The following is an 18,329-nucleotide window of genomic DNA, read 5'->3' on the forward strand; positions in this document are numbered from 1 at the left end:
ACTGCATGTATGCTCCCAGCCACATTCCAACTAGACGTTTGTATCCTCACTCAGTACAAGTGAATTGAAGGAGGCCACAGATGTCTAGTTGTAATGTGTCCGTAAGTATGCATATTACATATTTATGGCCGCCTAGTCTCACCTCCAGCACCAGAAAATCCTGACAGCGCGCACTATGTGTAATATGATGACTCACAAGTGTGCAGTCACATGGAGTCACAAATGCACATAATGAATCGCGTCCGAAATCCTTATGGGGTCCTAAAAGGGTCATGTGCGTAAACTATTAAAGGGATTTCCTGCCACTATAATATCAATGACCTATCCATGCATAGTTCATCAATAACAAATCAGTGGGTAACGTCATAAATCAGGTGTAGTAGTGGGAAAACCCCTTTTATGACCACTCTTAGAATTTGTTCACACTGAAGACATTTTTGTTACAAGCGGTCCTTTGAAGAATGTTAGTTTCATTAAGTTTTACGATTCATTGGCACCTTTTTTTGGTCTGTATTTTTTCCTTAAAATAAAGATAAACACAGATGAAAACAAATTGATGCATGCAATATAAGTAATAATAACTCTTAATAACTGATCAAATGAAAATGGATATACTTGTAGACTAAAGTTTAAAAAAAACTTCCCAAAAACTTTAGTTCTTATCCGATGCATTCTGTGTTTCTTAAATAAGAAAGGGATGTACATAATAATCCTATACACTTCGATTCTACAATTTTGCCTCAAAGAACGCAGTTCAATGTGTTAATATTTTTTTTAAGTGATTGAAAGTATAGGGGGTAAAGAAAAAAAAATTGGCTCTGTGCCTCCGTTAAATTGTGTGCTGAAACCGTGATGGCATGGTGAGATGAAGCGCGCCACAAAGCACGGCCTCGGGCCATCTGAGTCCACCAAGACGGGGGAAAAATACATTTCAATATGCTGAGTCTTTTCATGAGGTATCGGTAACCTGAATTAATCCTTTGGCTTCTTTTTGTCTTCTTGCTGTTTTCTTTTATTTCTTCTCTTATAGAATAATTGCATTAGGCAGGGAGAAGGGACTTGGAAGAATGGCTGAATTGAAATAGGCAGTAGATGATAAGTTGTTAACTGCAAGGAAGAAACCCATCTTTTACTAAAGACTGGTACGAGTCAGCTGCAGGGGAGAGTATGTGTCAAATGAATTACTCTGATGGCAAGATATCTCGGTGCGAGAGCGGACAGGACTCCTGGATAGACTTGTGAATGTGTCTTTCCAATTTTCTGCTCTACTTCTGGAGTTCACCGCTTCCCTGGCTGTTCTACTTATTAGCAGGGAACCTTCTTTGCAGTCTATAATATGTCTGGAGGACAGGGACGGATTGTCATTCCTCCATGTTGGGGTCACATAGCTGCGGCTCTGACACACTGGCACATGTGTATTTATTACTTGTCCTGTCCGATTCTGCTGTGTAATTGTCCCCATGCTGCTTATAAAGGAGCAGCCGTCCATGCCACTGACACTATAACTATTTGACATTCATTTTTCTTGCGCTGCTATGTTTATCCTGCTTTTATTACACCATGTTTCGTTTTCATTGGTAGACTAACTTGTGCGCCCGGTAACATTCCCCGTAAGGCACATATAATGTCAGGGACATTTTTTTTTGCTTGAAGTCTGCACTAGGGTCAGTATTTTACTAGAGTACTTTTTGTAACTGATGTGAATGTACACAGGACTGTGTACCGGGGCTGGTAAAGGAGGATTTACGGCCAGGAATAAAATGTATTGTCTGCGACACATATCAATCATGAGCGAAGTAACAGCACCGCAGGTTTGGCTGCCAACTGAGGGTTTGTGCAGACGATCGGTAAACGCTGCAGATTGGACACAGCACACTTGCGCTGCATGCAGTCCGCAGCTGCCAGATGTTACCGCATAGTGGATGGGATTTGTAGTAATCCCATTCCCACTATGCGTCTCCGTACACTTGCACCTCACCTGCGGAGACGGACATGCGACGCGTCTTCACAGACCGCAGTATGTCAATTTCTCTTGCGGAAAATTCTACCAGTGCAATGTATAGGATGTGGTGAATCCTCATGGTTCAATGAACACATGCGGCTTCACCTGTGTGCAGCGCTTTGAACACAGCATAAAGTATACTGTGTTCAAAGCACTACTTTTCCTGATGGTGTGCACAAACCCTTAGAGGATGAGGGATCTCTGTACAACCTGTGGCTATGGATTCCCTCTGTTAAAGTGAGCGTTTCTACTTTTATCAGTAAGGCTATGTTCCTCCAGTGAGTTTTTGATGTTGCAGCATTTCTACACTTATTATGTCAATTAGATTTTGTGCGTTTTTTCATTGCGTTTTTAAGTGCATTTTTTTACATGCACTTTTATCTTGTTAATGATGCTACGTATTTTATCTCTTTTTTGGTATATGATGTTTTAAATCAGGGGTCCCCAACCTGTGACTCTTGGGCCTATGATGTGTGCTCATGGCTATGCACCAGCTTGGCGCAAACAGCTGTGAACAGCAGGTCTCCATATGGTGATTTTTCTGACTAGCCCCATACACAAGAGCAGATCTGGATGCACTTACACTAGCAATGGGGGTGGAGAGTAATTATGGTAGGCTGGAGATAGGAGGGCACCGCTGTTTTGAGGGGTGATAAAAGCTGGATGCAATATTGAAGTGTTAGTGCTTGATGTGACAATACTAAATGGGAGCAAGGTGTAACACCTGGTGCCCGGTCTAGATGTGATTTCTCCGGGAAGTTTTGGCTCTCGCGCTAACAGTAATGGGGGGCTCTGGCTGTAATTACAGGGGAACGGTGGAGCAACTGGATGTCACTATCTGGAGGGCTCGTGACCATCTATCGGAGTTGAATGTGGCCCCTAGAGTAAGAAAAGTTGGATTAGGTACTTCCTGGTATTTGGCTTTGACAAAACGTTATTGATACACAAATGTGTTGATTGCAGACTCTTTTGTGTGTTTTCGCATTTGTGTTTTTTACTTGCAGATATACTGCATCTAATGCAATTTTTTGAGGAAAATCCACGCAGAAAACTCAGTGTACCTGCAAGAGAAATTGACATGTTGTGGATTTCAAACATGCACCACAGGTCAGTTTACACAGTATAAATAAAGCACAGTGGGCAGGAGATCTCTATAAATCCCATCCACTTCACTGGAACTGTAAGACGCTGTATTTTTGGCGCAACAGAAATAAGTAACATCAAAAATGCACCAAAAAGTCATTGTGGTAACTTAAACTAAGGCGGCGGCTAAACGGCAACTTTGGATGCAACACAGGTCAAGCAGACAATGTCTGCTATATGCTGTATCATCCAAGTGAATACATCTGCTTGTTTTCTACAAGTGCCCACACCAAAATATGCAATAACAATATTCCCAAATTATTGTATTTTTTGCTGGGTTTTTTAATGCATTTTCCCTTCTATTTGATGTGTTGTGCAGATTTGAAGCATTTTTTTTTTCTTATTAAGTTTGGATAATGTGATTCTGCACTTAGTAGTGCGACTCCTTTTCCACATTCCCTATACAGAAAAAACACACCAAAAATGCTCAGTTAGATAGCATCTTTAGACGCTCCGTGTACATGAGTTTTCATAAAATCACATGCACTTTGCTTGGACAGTTAAATGCACCAGATTTTCCAAAAACACAGGAGAAAATACCAGTATCTACGCTATGTGGGAACATCGCTTTTAGGCCATACAGGTTTTTGATGCAGTTTGAGGTTGTTGTTTTTAAGCCAAATCTTTAATTAAATCCAGGAAGAAGTGCGATTACTTGCTTTATATTTATGTCACGGGTTTTGGCTCTAAGAAATCTGCACAAGAAACTTTATCAAAATAGGCATGGATGTCTGTCTGGCAAGATAGAATCACTGTAGCTTTAAATGGGTAAATGTTCCACACCCCACCAGAGGATAGCAATGATTTCTTTAGCTGCAAGTGAAGGTATACAAAGCTGATTAGTGTTGTCAGGGTTAGATGACAGATTCTTTCTATCATATCATTTGTCATAATCCTGGCTTCCCAGCGCACTCAAAAGTGGCATTTGGCATCCAATAATTGAGCCCAAAGAGATCCACTTCACATTGTATATAAAATCTTTACAAGTGGATTGGGATCATAAAGCCGTGTAGCCAGACTTTATACGCCGAGCATTCCTTGCATTTTTATTATCACATTTGTATTATATTTTATCATTTTCTGTTTGCTTTATTTTCATGATATATAATTTATATCAACATTTTTCTATCTTGCTGTGCCACGTCTGTAAAAGTACATATGTTCCCTTTTCTTATTATGATCAACCTAGTTTTATTTGGTAAAGTGTGATTTGTATCCTCATTTTTTCTTTTATAGCGTTATTTCATTTTCATAACTTTTTCTTTTTTTAGAAGTTTTAATTTAGTTGCATGTTTCCTTGGGTAATACAGCAGATGCCGCCCATCCAGTCTTCAGTGCCTTATAAATAGTGTTGAGCGATACCTTCCGATATCAGGAAATATCGTATCGGATTGGATCGGGCCGATACCCAAAAAGTATCGGATATCGCCGATTCCGATACCGGAAACCAATGCAAGTCAATGGGACACAAATATCGGAATGAAAATAAACCCTTTCTTTCCTTGTAGGTTAATTCTACATGAAGTAAAACAACTAAGAATAATGTAGAATGACATGAAAAGCCGGCAATTCATCAGCGGCATTCACCGGTACCCGACAATTTACAACAGAAAGAATAGAGCATCACACATAGATTAGATAGATAGAAACATGTCAGTCACATATATATGAAGTACAGTGACAGTGTTGCTTACTGTACTTGTCATTTAGTGTAAAGGATTTATTAAAAAAAATATTAGTGTTTTCGTGCACCGTCTCTTTAAAAAAGCCGGCCGGCAATTCAGCATCTGTACCCGACAATTTATAACAGACAGAATAGAGCTTCACACATAGATTAGATAGATAGAAACATGTCAGTCACATATATAAGAAGTACAGTGACAGTGTTGCTTACAGAACTTGTCATTTAGTGTAAAGGATTTATTTAAAAAAATAATAGTGTTTTCATGCACCGTCTCTTTAAGAAAGCCGGCCGGCAATTCAGCATCTGTACCCGACAATTTAGAATAGAAGGAATAGAGAATCACACATAGATTAGATAGATAGAAACATGTCAGTCACATATATATGAAGTACAGTGACAGTGTTGATTACTGTACTTGTCATTTAGTGTTAAAATAAAGGATTTATTTAAAAAAAAATTGGCGTGGGGTTCCCCTTAATTTTAGGCTCTAGCGGAGGTTAAGCAGACAGCTGGGGCAAATGTTTGAAGCCTGGGAAGGGGGTAATACCCACGGAGCTTCCCAGGCTACTAATATCAGCCCCCAGCTGAATACCTAGCCTTTACTAGCTATTAAAATGGGGGACCCCCCCAAAAAAATGACGTGGGGTCCCCCCTAATTTAATAGCTAGCACAGGCTAGGCAGACAGCTGGGGGCTGATATTAATAGCCCAGGAAGGGTGCCATGAATATTGGCCCCCTCCCAGGCTAGAAACACCAGCCGTCAGCCGCCCCAGAAATGGCGCATCCATAGGATGCGCCAATTCTGGCACTTAGCCTCGCTCTTCCACGCTGCCCTGGTGCGGTGGCAGGGGGTAATAGGGTTGGGGTTGATGTCAGCTTATAATGCCAGCTGACATCAAGCCCAGGTTAGTAATGGAGAGGCGTCTATAAGACACCCCCATTACTAACCCCATAGTCAAAGTTAAAAGAAAACACAAACACCCAGAGTAAAGTCCTTTAATTGAAATAAAGACACAATTCTTTATTGTTCTAAATTAAACCATACTTACCATCACGCCCATTCCAGCTGAAGCCAACGATCTCCTGCAATAAAAGTAAAATAATAAAGCAACCTCATCCTTACCTTTCGATGGTTCCCAGGACAGCTCCAGCTCTGCTACATCGAGATGACAGGCTGGACCGCAGCAGAACGCCGCCATCCAGCCTGTCATCCCGCAGACACTGAGAAGAGCAGGCATGCTTGCGCTCCTCAGTGTCTCTCTGTGACGTCATCCAGATGAGCCGAGTTCATGTCCAATGAACTCAGCTCACCTCATGCACGTCACTGACAGCGTGGGAAAATTCTCCTGCACTCAGCGCTTCAGCGTGAGAATTCTCCCACGCTGTCAGTGACATACATGAGGTGAGGTCATGTCCAATGAACTCAGCTCACCTCATGCACGTCACTGACAGCGTGGGAAAATTCTCACGCTGAAGTGCTGAGTGCAGGAGAATTTTCCCACGCTGTCAGTGACGTACATGAAGTGAGCGGAGTTCATTGGACATGACCTCGGCTCATCTGGATGCCGTCACAGCCAGACACTGAGGAGTGGAAGTATGCCTGCGCTTCTCAGTGTCTGCGGGATGACAGGATGGATGGCAGCGTTCTGCTGCGGTCCAGCCTGTCATCTCGATGTAGCAGAGCTGAAGCTGTCATGGGAACCATGGAAAGGTAAGGATGAGGTTGCTTTATTATTTTACTTTTATTGCAGGAGATCGTTGGCTTCAGCTGGAATGGGCGTGATGGTAAGTATGGTTTAATTTAGAACAATAAAGAATTGTGTGTTTATTTCAATTAAAGGACTTTTTTCTGGGTGTTGTGTTTTTTTAAATACTTTACTAGAAATTCATGGTGGTCATGTCTAATATTGGCGTGACCCCATGAATTTTGGGCTTAGGGCCAGCTGATAATGCCAAGCTGGCCTTAACCCCTTTATTACCCAGTGAGCCACCGCACCAGGGCCCTGGATGAGTTGGGTACAGCGCCAGAAGATGGCGCTTCTATGAACGCGCCATTTTCTGGGGCGGCTGCGGACTGCAATTTGCAGCGGGGGTGGCCCAGAAAGCTTGGGTCTCCCTGCGCTGCGGATTCCAGCCCCCAGCTGCCTAGTTGTATCTGGCTGGGCATAAAAATAGGGCGAAGCCCCACGCATTTTTTTTTAAAATTATTTCATGAAATTCATGGAATAATTAAGAAAAAAAGGGCTTCCCTATATTGTTGTGTCCGGCCAGGTACAAATAGGCAGCTGGTGGTTGGGGGCAGCCTGTTCCTGCCTGCTGTACCTGGCTGGACACAAATATAGGGCGAAGCCCCACGTCAATTTTTTTTAAAATAAGTCCTTTATTTTAACACTAAATGACATTTGAGGAGTTAATAAAGATGCAGTCCCTAAATTATTATTTATTTTTTAATTAATTTTTCCCAAAACTTTTGACGTGGGCTTCGCCATATTTTTGTATGCCAGCCAGGTACAGCATCCAGCTTCTATGAACGCGCCATTTTCCGGGGTGGCTGCGCACTGCAATTTTCAGCGGGGGGAGGGGGGGGGGCAGAAAGCTTGGGCCTCCCTGCGCTGCAGATTCCATCCCCCAGCTGCCTAGTTGTACCTGGCTGGACACAAAAATAGGGAGAAGCTTCACGTATTTTTTTTTTTTAATTATTTCATGAAATTCATGAAATAATTAAGAAAAAAAGGGCTTCCCTATATTGTTGTGTCCAACCAGGTACAAATAGGCAGCTGGTGGTTGGGGGCAGCCCGTTCCTGCCTGCTGTACCTGGCTGGACACAAATATAGTGCGAAGCCCCACGTCAATTTTTTTTAAATCATTTCAGGAAATTCATGAAATAATTTAAAAAAATTGATGTGGGGCTTCGCCCTATATTTGTGTCCAGTCAGGTACAGCAGGCAGGAACGGGCTGCCCCCAACCACCAGCAGCCTATTTGTACCTAGCCGGACACAACAATATAGGGAAGCCCTTTTTTTCTGAATTATTCCATGAATTTCATGAATTTAAAAAAAAAAAAACGTGGAGCTTCGCCCTATTTTTGTGTCCAGCCAGGTACAACTAGGCAGCTGGGGGCTGGAATCTGCAGCGCAGGGAGGCCCAAGCTTTCTGGGCCCCACCCGCTGCAAATTGCAGTCCGCAGCCGCCCCGGAAAATGGCGCGTTCATAGAAGCGCCATCTTCTGGCGCTGTACCCAACTCATCCAGGGCCCTGATGCGGTGGCTCACTGGGTAATAAAGGGGTTAAGGCCAGCTTGGCATTATCAGCTGGCCCTAAGCCCGAAATTCATGGGGTCACGCCAATATTAGACATGACCACCATGAATTTCTAGTAAAGTATTTAAAAAAAACACAAACACCCAGAAAAAAGTCCTTTAATTGAAATAAACACACAATTCTTTATTGTTCTAAATTAAACCATACTTACCATCACGCCCATTCCAGCTGAAGCCAACGATCTCCTGCAATAAAAGAAAAATAATAAAGCAACCTCATCCTTACCTTTCCATGGCTCCCACGACGGCTCCAGCTCTGCTACATCGAGATGACAGGCTGGACCGCAGCAGAACGCTGCCATCCAGCCTGTCATCCCGCAGACACTGAGAAGCGCAGGCATACTTCCACTCCTCAGTGTCTGGCTGTGACGGCATCCAGATGAGCCGACAATGAACTCGGCTCACCTCATGTACGTCACTGACAGCGTGGGAGAATTCTCCTGCACTCAGCGCTTCAGCGTGAGAATTTTCCCACGCTGTCAGTGACGTGCATGAGGTGAGGTCATGTCCCATGAACTCGGCGCACCTCATGCACGTCACTGACAGCGTGGGAGAATTCTCACGCTGAAGCGCTGAGTGCAGGAGAATTTTCCCACGCTGTCAGTGACGTGCATGAGGTGAGCTGAGTTCATTGGACATGACCTCGGCTCATCTGGATGACGTCACAGAAAGACACTGAGGAGCGCAAGCATGCCTGCGCTTCTCAGTGTCCGCGGGATGACAGGCTGGATGGCAGCGTTCTGCTGCGGTCCAGCCTGTCATCTCGATGTAGCAGAGCTGAAGCTGTCCTGGGAACCATGGAAAGGTAAGGATGAGGTTGCTTTATTATTTTACTTTTATTGCAGGAGATCGTTGGCTTCAGCTGGAATGGGTGTGGCGGTAAGTATGGTTTAATTTAGAACAATAAAGAATTGTGTCTTTATTTCAATTAAAGGACTTTTTTCTGGGTGTTTGTGTTTTTTTTAAATACTTTACTAGAAATTCATGGCGGTCATGTCTAATATTGGCGTGACCCCATGAATTTCGGGCTTAGGGCCAGCTGATAATGCCAAGCTGGCCTTAACCCCTTTATTACCCAGTGAGCCACCGCACCAGGGCCCTGGATGAGTTGGGTACAGCGCCAGAAGATGGCGCTTCTATGAACGCGCCATTTTCCGGGGCGGCTGCGGACTGCAATTTGCAGCGGGTGGGACCCAGAAAGCTTGGGTCTCCCTGCGCTGCAGATTCCAGCCCCCAGCTGCCTAGTTGTACCTGGCTGGACACAAAAATAGGGCGAAGCGCCACACATTTTTTTTTTTAATTATTTCATGAAATTCATGGAATAATTAAGAAAAAAAGGGCTTCCCTATATTGTTGTGTCCGGCTAGGTACAAATAGGCAGCTGGTGGTTGGGGGCAGCCCGTTCCTGCCTGCTGTACCTGGCTGGACACAATTATAGGGCGAAGCCCCACATAATTTTTTTTTAATTATTTCATGAATTTCCTGAAATAATTAAAAAAAAATTGACGTGGGGCTTCACACTATATTTGTGTCCAGCCAGGTACAGCAGGCAGGAACGGGCTGCCCCCAACCACCAGCTGCCTATTTGTACCTAGCCGGACACAACAATATAGGGAAGCCCTTTTTTTCTTAATTATTCCATGAATTTCATGAAATAATTAAAAAAAAAAAAACGTGGAGCTTCTCCCTATTTTTGTGTCCAGCCAGGTACAACTAGGCAGCTGGGGGATGGAATCTGCAGCGCAGGGAGGCCCAAGCTTTTTGCCCTCCCCCCCCCCGCTGAAAATTGCAGTCCGCGGCCGCCCCGGAAAATGGCGCGTTCATAGAAGCTGGATGCTGTACCTGGCTGGCATACAAAAATATGGCGAAGCCCACGTCAAAAGTTTTGGGAAAAATTTATTAAAAAATAAATAATAATTTAGGGACTGCATCTTTATTAAGTCCTCAAATGTCATTTAGTGTTAAAATAAAGGATTTATTTAAAAAAAAAATGGCGTGGGATCCCCCATAATTTTAGTCTCTAGCGGAGGTTAAGCAGACGGCTGGGGCAGATGTTTGAAGCCTGGGAAGGGGGTAAAACCCACGGAGCTTCCCAGGCTACTAATATCAGCCCCCAGCTGAATACCTAGCCTTTACTAGCTATTAAAATGGGGGACCCCCCAAAAAAAAATGACGTGGGGTCCCCTCTATTTTAATAGCTAGCAAAGGCTAGGCAGACAGCTGGGGGCTGATATTAATAGCTCAGGAAGGGTGCCATGAATATTGGCCCCCTCCCAGGCTAGAAACACCAGCCGTCAGCCGCCCCAGAAATGGCGCATCCATAGGATGCGCCAATTCTGGCACTTAGCCTCGCTCTTCCACGCTGCCCTGGTGCGGTGGCAGGGGGTAATAGTGGTGGGGTTCATGTCAGCGCCAGCTGCCATGAAGCCCAGGTTAGTAATGATGGCCGTCTATATGACACCCCCATTACTAACCTACAAAGTGTTAAAAAGAAAAAACACACTACACCCAGAAAAAATAATTTATTTGAAATAAAACACCATTTTATTTAATTCTTAGTTTACTAAAAAAAAAATAGTTACCTGTCCACGTTCCTGCGCTGATCTCCCATGCACAGCTGTCACATCTGGAGATGGTGACAGCTGTGCATGGCTGCTGTAAGCTCAGGCTGCCGGGAACACGTCCGCTCCCGGCAGCGGGAGCCACTGACTGAGGTCACCGGAGTGCATTCAGGCAGCGCAGCTCCGGAGACCTCCTTTACGGCAGTGCTGTACCGTGGGAATTTCTCACGATACAGCAGTGCCGTAAAGGAGCTAACCGGAGCAGCGCTGCCTGAACTCCGGTGAACCCTTACGGCCCCGTCATTCTAGCGGCGGCAGCGGTTCAGAGCGGTCACATTCTATGTGGCTGCTCTGAACTGGAGATCTTCGTGGGACACTCGTGGACTACTACGGAGGGGTAAGGATAAGGTTGTGGTTTATTATTTTATATTTTATTACAGGAGATCGATGGCTTCGGGGAATTAGGTGTCTTGGTGAGTATAGGTGTAGTTTTTTATTTTTTACTTTATTTCAGGTGGCGATCGGCGGGGACAGGTAATGTATGAACTAATTTCTTTTAGGTAACCACTGGCCACCAATGACATGTTTTTAACATTTATTGGGGACACAGTAGGGCAATTTAAATAGCAGGATCAGGCTGATGGGAACTACTGCTCCCATCGAGCTGATCCTGCTGGCAGGAGTGGACGGGGGACAGACATAGGCCGATGGGAGTAGTAGTGTCACATCGGCCTATGTCTGCCCGCACACACACCCGCACACACCCGCACACACACACACCCCGCACACACACACACCCCGCACACACACACACCCCGCACACACACACACCCCGCACACACACACACACACACCCCGCACACACACCCGCACACACACACCCCGCACACACACACACCCCGCACACACACACACCCCGCACACACACACACCCCGCACACACACACACCCCGCGCACACACACACACACACACACACACACCCCGCACACACTAATCATGACGGGTCTGGGAGGTGAGGCTGACCTGTGCGGCCGTGGGAAAGTTCATGTGAGTTCATGCAGTCAAGCATGAACTCACATGAACCCTCTGAGGGCACCGCGGCTACTTCAAATGAACAGCTGATCGGCATCACCTGATACCTCAGCTGTTCATTTGAAATAACCGGCGGGAAAGCGCAGCACAGAACGGGAAAGCCGGCGGTGAAGTCTTTTCACTGCCGGCTTCCCCGCCCGGGTCCTTCGCTCCTTGGTGCTGCGCTCCCCGCCCGGTCCTAATTTACGATCGGGATGGGAGGTGGCGAGGGGAGCGGAGGATCGGGGTGGGAGGCTGCGGGGAAGCAGTATGGGGCTGCGTGATTGTTTAAAAGCCGGCGGCTTTTTACCGCGCGCCGGCTTTTAAACAATCAGGAGAATTCTCCCACGCTGGGATGGCATTCTGATGACAAGCTGGATCGCAGCTGAGCGCTGCCACCCAGCTTGTCATCCTTCACAGACACTGCAGAGCGCAGGCATTATGGGAACTTCCGATTCCGGTATTCGATATTATAAAAGTATCGGAATTAAGTATCGGAATTCCGATACAGTGAATATCGGCCGATACCCGATATTTCAGTATCGGAATGCTCAACACTACTTATAAACAATTATCCTTTGCTACATGATATTCATTAAATGTAATTTCCTTCATGGTTAGCTGGGCAGAGCTGGCGTTGTTCACACTGCAAGGTGAGATGCTGCCAAGTACCATGTTGCTGATGTAGTCTCTGCCATGGAAAGAGGAGACTGTGCCAGATATTCAGTAGGATGTCTACGTACATGAATGTTAGACCTGATAACGCTGTACAACATGCTAAAGAAGAATGTGAGCAGCTTACCTACCAGCAATCTAATATCTGTTTTCGTATGGCGCACAAATTGTGAAATATCAGCTACCAAAAACCGAGACCTAAATGATTGCTGCATAAAGTCCCGGCTTAACACAATAGTTACACTTTTATTAGTAAGAAGCACAAAGTTTAAATTACCGCTGTGACTTTTGGGTGAGTTTTTGACGCTGCCTATTTTTTGCAGCATCTTACAATTCCTTCAAAGTAGATGGGATTTATAGACATCTCATGCTCACTATCAGGGGCAGACACTGACAGCCTGTGCAAGAAATGTGTCTGGGCCCCCCTCCCTGCCCGGCACACCGTTTTTGATGAGGGGAATTTGGCCATGGGACCCCCCGGAGCCTCGTCCTTAAAGCAACAGGCTGGATTGCCCTCATTATTACTTCCGTGCTAGCAGGGGCGTACATAGCAATCACAGGGCCCCATAGCAAAAGTTCTATTTGGGCCTCCCCACACCTCTAAAAAAAATATATATATACTGGTAGTTATATTTTTTACTGAAATATAGATAGATATATATATATCAGTTAGCATTCGCTTCTGCTGGTTCTAGCGCAGTCATACTTGCAGTCAGGTGGTAACTAGTGTCAGCTATTTTGGTGGATAGAACAATGCAAGACGTGGCTGACACTCTAGATGGCACATGACAGCAAGTGTGCAGAGCGTATCCTCGTGGTTATGTGATTCCAGTGGGGAAAATAAGTATTTCGTACACTGATAATTTTGCAAGTTTTCCTACCTACAAAGAACGGAGAGGTCTGTAATTTTTATTGTAGGTACACTAAAACTGTGAGAGACAGAATCTAAAAATAAAAATCCGAAAATCACATTGTATGATTTTTACATAATTAATTTACATTTTATTGCATGAAATAAGAATTTGATACAATAGAAAAACTAAGCTTAATGTATGGTACAGAAACCTTTGTTTGCAATTACAGAGCTCAGATGTTTCCTGTAGTTCTTTGTTTGCACACACTGCAGCAGGGATTTTGGCCAACTCTTCCATACAGATCTTGTCCAGATCTTTCAGGTTTCGGAGCGGTCACTGGGCAACATTGATTTTCTATTGGTTTCAGGTCTGGAGACTAGCTAGGCCACTCCAGGACCTTGAAATGATTCTTACGGAGCCTCTCCTTATTGTCATGCTGGAAGACCTAGCCACGACCCATCTCCAATGCTCTTACTAAGGGAAGCAGGTTGTTGGCCAAAATCTCGGGATACATGACCCCATCAATCCTCCCTTCTATACAGTGCAGTCATATAAAATGCTGTTTTATAAATTTACATCCATATACATTAAATTAATTGAGCAGAATATTTACTTTGCCCATCTCTACAGTTTGCGCTGTTTTGCTCAGTTACAGTCAAAAAGCATTTGCTATTTCTCACACCCTTGTGACCCAGATGTTAAAGGAAAATGCCAGATTTGGCATTACAATAGTGATTCCAAGATATTTATTACGCCCATATCGCTTGACTTCTACATACTTACTGCCATCATAGATGCTCTATAATACCTGAAAAGTGACGAAACCCAAAAATCAGGAACTCGAGCGAAAGCCACAGGTACACACTCATCAAGCTGCGAAGACTGGAAACAGCTTTCATGGCGCAGTCCTGGGGAACGGTGCTGCTCAGACTACACCGAGTGAGCGAGTATGGAAATTGATGTTTTGGAAGGAGTCCAAGTTCTCCAATCACTAGTAAAGTTGTTAATAGAACTTCGAGAACAGTTTGATTTACATGAGGAAAAAGCTCTCAACATTTCTGAAAATAAACTATATGTGCGTGATGAAAAGCGTTAGATTCTCAGGAACCTTCAATTTTGACACGTGGTGATGAAGTTCGTTTAAGCGGGCGTGACAACTTTCTGATCTACTTTTTGTGATCGGGGGAGGGTGTCACAGAAGTATGTGCTTTGGCCTAGGGTGTAGAAATGTGTAAATCTGGCCCTCCATGGGAATATAGCCTTAATCTTGTACATTAAGCAATTCAACAAGCCAAACTATCACTGGTGAGGGGAAATTGCTCTGAAATGATTATTATGTGGCCTGGCCCACAAGGTAGCCACTTCTTGACTACAGATGCTGTCTGTGAGTTACTTTTCTCTTATTCTGGAGAGCGCTAAATTGACCATTTTTCCTGTGGAGCATTTGCGTTTGCAGATGGTCTCCAGCCCCCAAAACCTCATTGAAATAGATATAAGCAGTGGTATACATCAGTTAGAAAATTAACATGCTGAGGTTTTAAAAACTCATGCCTCATTTACTATACTGAAAATCTGTCTTAGGCCACGTTCACACGTTGAGCTTTTGGTGAGTTTTTTTACCGCAGTATTTGTAATTCAAAACCAGGAGTGGAACAATCAGAGGAAAAATATAATAGAAACACCCACTCCTGGTTTTGGCTTACACATACTGAGGTAAAAAAATGACCAAATACTCCACGTGTGAACGTGGCCTTAGGGTAGGTTCCCACGAGCGTATAAAAAATCGTTCAGAGTTTCATCCTGAAAAGTCTTTTTGCTTTTCGTTTTTTTTTTTACAAGGGAAGACTAATAGCAGTGTAACCCATTGTATGACTGCACAGTGGAACATATTGCTGCCCTGTCAGAGATAGACATCAGGAGATCCTCCAGACGTGTGACTTCATCTGAACGGTGCCCATAAACCTTAGCTGAGCAGTAATTCGCCGAGCGCTGGTTCTCCTGACCCTCCCATACACGTGCATGCTTGGTCGGAGGATCGGCCAAGGAGTACATTGCTCTGTCAGGATTCATAGTTACATGTAGAGCCATTTTTCTGTCAGAGGTGATGAATAGTGATGAGCGAGCACATTAGCAAGTACTCGGTACTCGCCCGAGCATCTCCGTACTCGAGAGAACACCTTTTTTCTGCGCCATTTGCTTGTTGGCACTGCAGAATGCACCAGGTCCTTTCCATATTACAGCACTAAAAATCCAGCTATTTAAAACTGTTTTTTCTCCGTCACACGGATCACATATATGTTTTCAGAAAATACTGCCATTTCTGGCCTCCATTAAAAATTTGTTTCAGTGTGTTAGTGAAGCAACTGACACCAGTTTGCTGTTCAAAATAGTTACCTATAGGCCAGGTATTTAAAACTGTGGTTTCTCCGTCACACGGTTAACATATAAGTTCGCTCCAAATTCAGTCATTTGTAGTGAGCGTGGAAGATATCGTCCTCCATTTAAAATGGGCAAGGCACGTGGCAAGGGACAGGGAACAGGACATGATGGTGATGGTGCATGCACAGGCTGAGGACAAGGCCGTGGGCAAGCTGAAATTATGCCACAACAAACATCCACATCTTCTCGCCCGACCTTCCCAATTCCTAGGGGACCGCAGCACATCACTATTGAACCCTGAGCAGTGTCAAAAGGTTGTTGGTTGGATAGTGGATAATGCTTCTAGTCACTTCCAGCCACCACCACCACCCTGTCTTCCACACGGTCAAGTCTCAATAGCCGTGAGTCTGGACCGCATATTCTTCACCCTGATCCTCCTTCCTCCCACCATGCCGATTGCCCGGAGACCACTGATCCCACACTTGGACACGCTGAAGAGCTGTTCACTTTTCCATTTATAGATTCGGGCCTCTCGCCCGGTCCACTTGAAGCGGGGCAAAAGGAGATCGCATGTAGCGATGCCCAAATATTTAAGCAGCCACGGTCACACGAAGGCAACGGTGGGAAAGTGTCACAAGAGGTGGACGATGATGAGACACAATTGCCAGAAAGTCAGGAGGAGGACCAGGGTGCGGAAGTGGAAGACGAGGTGGTGGATGATATAGTAACTGACCCAACCTGGCAGGAGGACATGCAGAGTGAGGGCAGCAGCTCACAGGGGGAGGGAGGCAGAGCACCCCAACAGGCAGGAAGAAGCAGTGTGCTGGCCGCAGAAAGAAGGCAGGTAACCGCTCCCCGTAACACCAACACGAAGGAAGTTGCCAGTACAACTGTTAGGTCTTCCCGAGTCTGGTTGTTTTTTAAAGGCTCTGCCGATAATCCCAAAAAGGCCATTTGCATCACCTGCCAGGCCAGCATCAGCAGGGGTGGCAAAACGACCAGCTTGACCACCACCAGCATAATCAGCCACCTAACCACGGACACGTGGACAAGTGCTTGTGGGCAGGGACGGTACATCTCGCTGACTGCCCACTGGGTTAACATTGAAGTGCCTCCAAATTTTTGGCAACCCTTCCATTCACTGCATAGGTGAACATTATGGGAGACCCACTTCCTAATAATGGGAACATTTTTTCATGAGGCCCTCCTCCATGTCTCTTCCAAGGTGCATTGGAGTGCCTCCAAATTTTTGGCAACCCTTGCATTCACTGCATAGGCAAACACATTGGAGACCCACTTCCTAATAATGGGAATATTTTTTTATGAGGCCCTCCTCCACGCCTCTTCCAAGGGGCATTGGAGTGTCTCCAAATTTTTGGCAACCCTTGCATTCACTGCATAGGCCAGCAGTATGGGAGACCCACTTCCTAATAATGGGAACATTGTTTTCAGGAGGCCCTCCTCTAAGTCTCTTCAAAGGGGTATTAGGGTGCGTCCAAATTTTGGGCAGCCCTGCCACTCACTGCATACGCAATAACAGACAGTATAGGAGACCCACTCTTTAGTAATGGGAACAATAAAACATAGCCGGCTGATGGCTCTATAAGAATAGTGAGGGCCGCCTGATGGTCCTTTAAAAATAGGCTTTGTGTCTTTCAGAGTCCCTCCTTCATAAATGAAACACGATGTGTCTGATGATATCTCACACACCACATGGCCAGATAAGGTTGTAAAATGTTAAAATGACATTTCCTGGTGAATGCTTTTGTCATGATTGAAAGCAATGCAAAAGTGGAAAAACGCATCAAAAAAGCTACGTGTAAACATAGCCCAAGGTGTGGAGGAGCATTTTTTGTTTTTGGTTATTTATTTTGCTTTATATACAAGTCATTACCCTGGAAAGTTTGTTCCTTAACATATTTCCCAGGAAAATCCATTTTGATTTTGTTTTGGTATGTTTTATTGTGAGTCCGTAAAAGTGGCGTAATAACTCTGTCAACGTTGTTGACAGAAGTGACCTGGGAGTCAGAAATTCTTCCAGGAGTCTTCCCTATGCTGTTCCCATGTCATTTGAGCACTATTCCCATCGATTTGGGCAATTTTTAGGCCCTCTGCAGACCGCCGGGGGGAAGCCGCCTGAAAAATGCTCGCTTCAAATAACTTACATTGGGCTCATTGCTCGGGTCGAGCTCCCGAGTATTCCAATGTGCTCGACCCGAGCATCGTGCACCCAAGCATTTTAGTGCTCGCTCATCACTAGTAATGAAAAAATGTACAATGAAGGCTCCTCATAGAGCTTGCAATGAAGCTGTGAAATTAGCCAAATCTGTGTGAGGACTAGTGAGTGCTAAAGGACAAAATCTTGTTATGGAAAACACCATGCATTACAGTATATAGCAATCCTTTGTTACAAGCTCCATGTAATACCGCACGTGTCATTGAGAGGCCATTACTTCCCCCAGCAAAAAAAGCTGATTGCTGAGAGTTTTAGTTGCCAGAGCCATCAACTGATCGCCCAGAAGTCATCATTAGGGGAAATAGATTTTCCAGATGGGACAATCCCTTTAAGGCTGGATTCACACCTGGTATATTTTGTTCTGCTTGAGCGAACGTACAGTTCCCAGATTTGCAGATTTTC

The 18,329-nt window shown here is 44.8% G+C and overlaps 1 protein-coding gene across 2 annotated transcripts in view; it reads left to right on the forward strand.

Annotated features, from left to right (window-relative positions):
* The window catches only part of FBXL17 (F-box and leucine rich repeat protein 17), a 929,014-nt gene that overhangs the window by 566,795 nt on the left and 343,890 nt on the right, over positions 1 to 18,329 (forward strand). The gene's annotated exons all lie outside the window — the stretch shown is intronic.

The sequence above is a fragment of the Phyllobates terribilis genome, unplaced genomic scaffold, assembly GCF_046119375.1.
Source record: "Phyllobates terribilis strain yellow unplaced genomic scaffold, ASM4611937v1 Scaffold_1__5_contigs__length_1240528914, whole genome shotgun sequence".
Lineage (NCBI taxonomy): Eukaryota > Metazoa > Chordata > Amphibia > Anura > Dendrobatidae > Phyllobates > Phyllobates terribilis.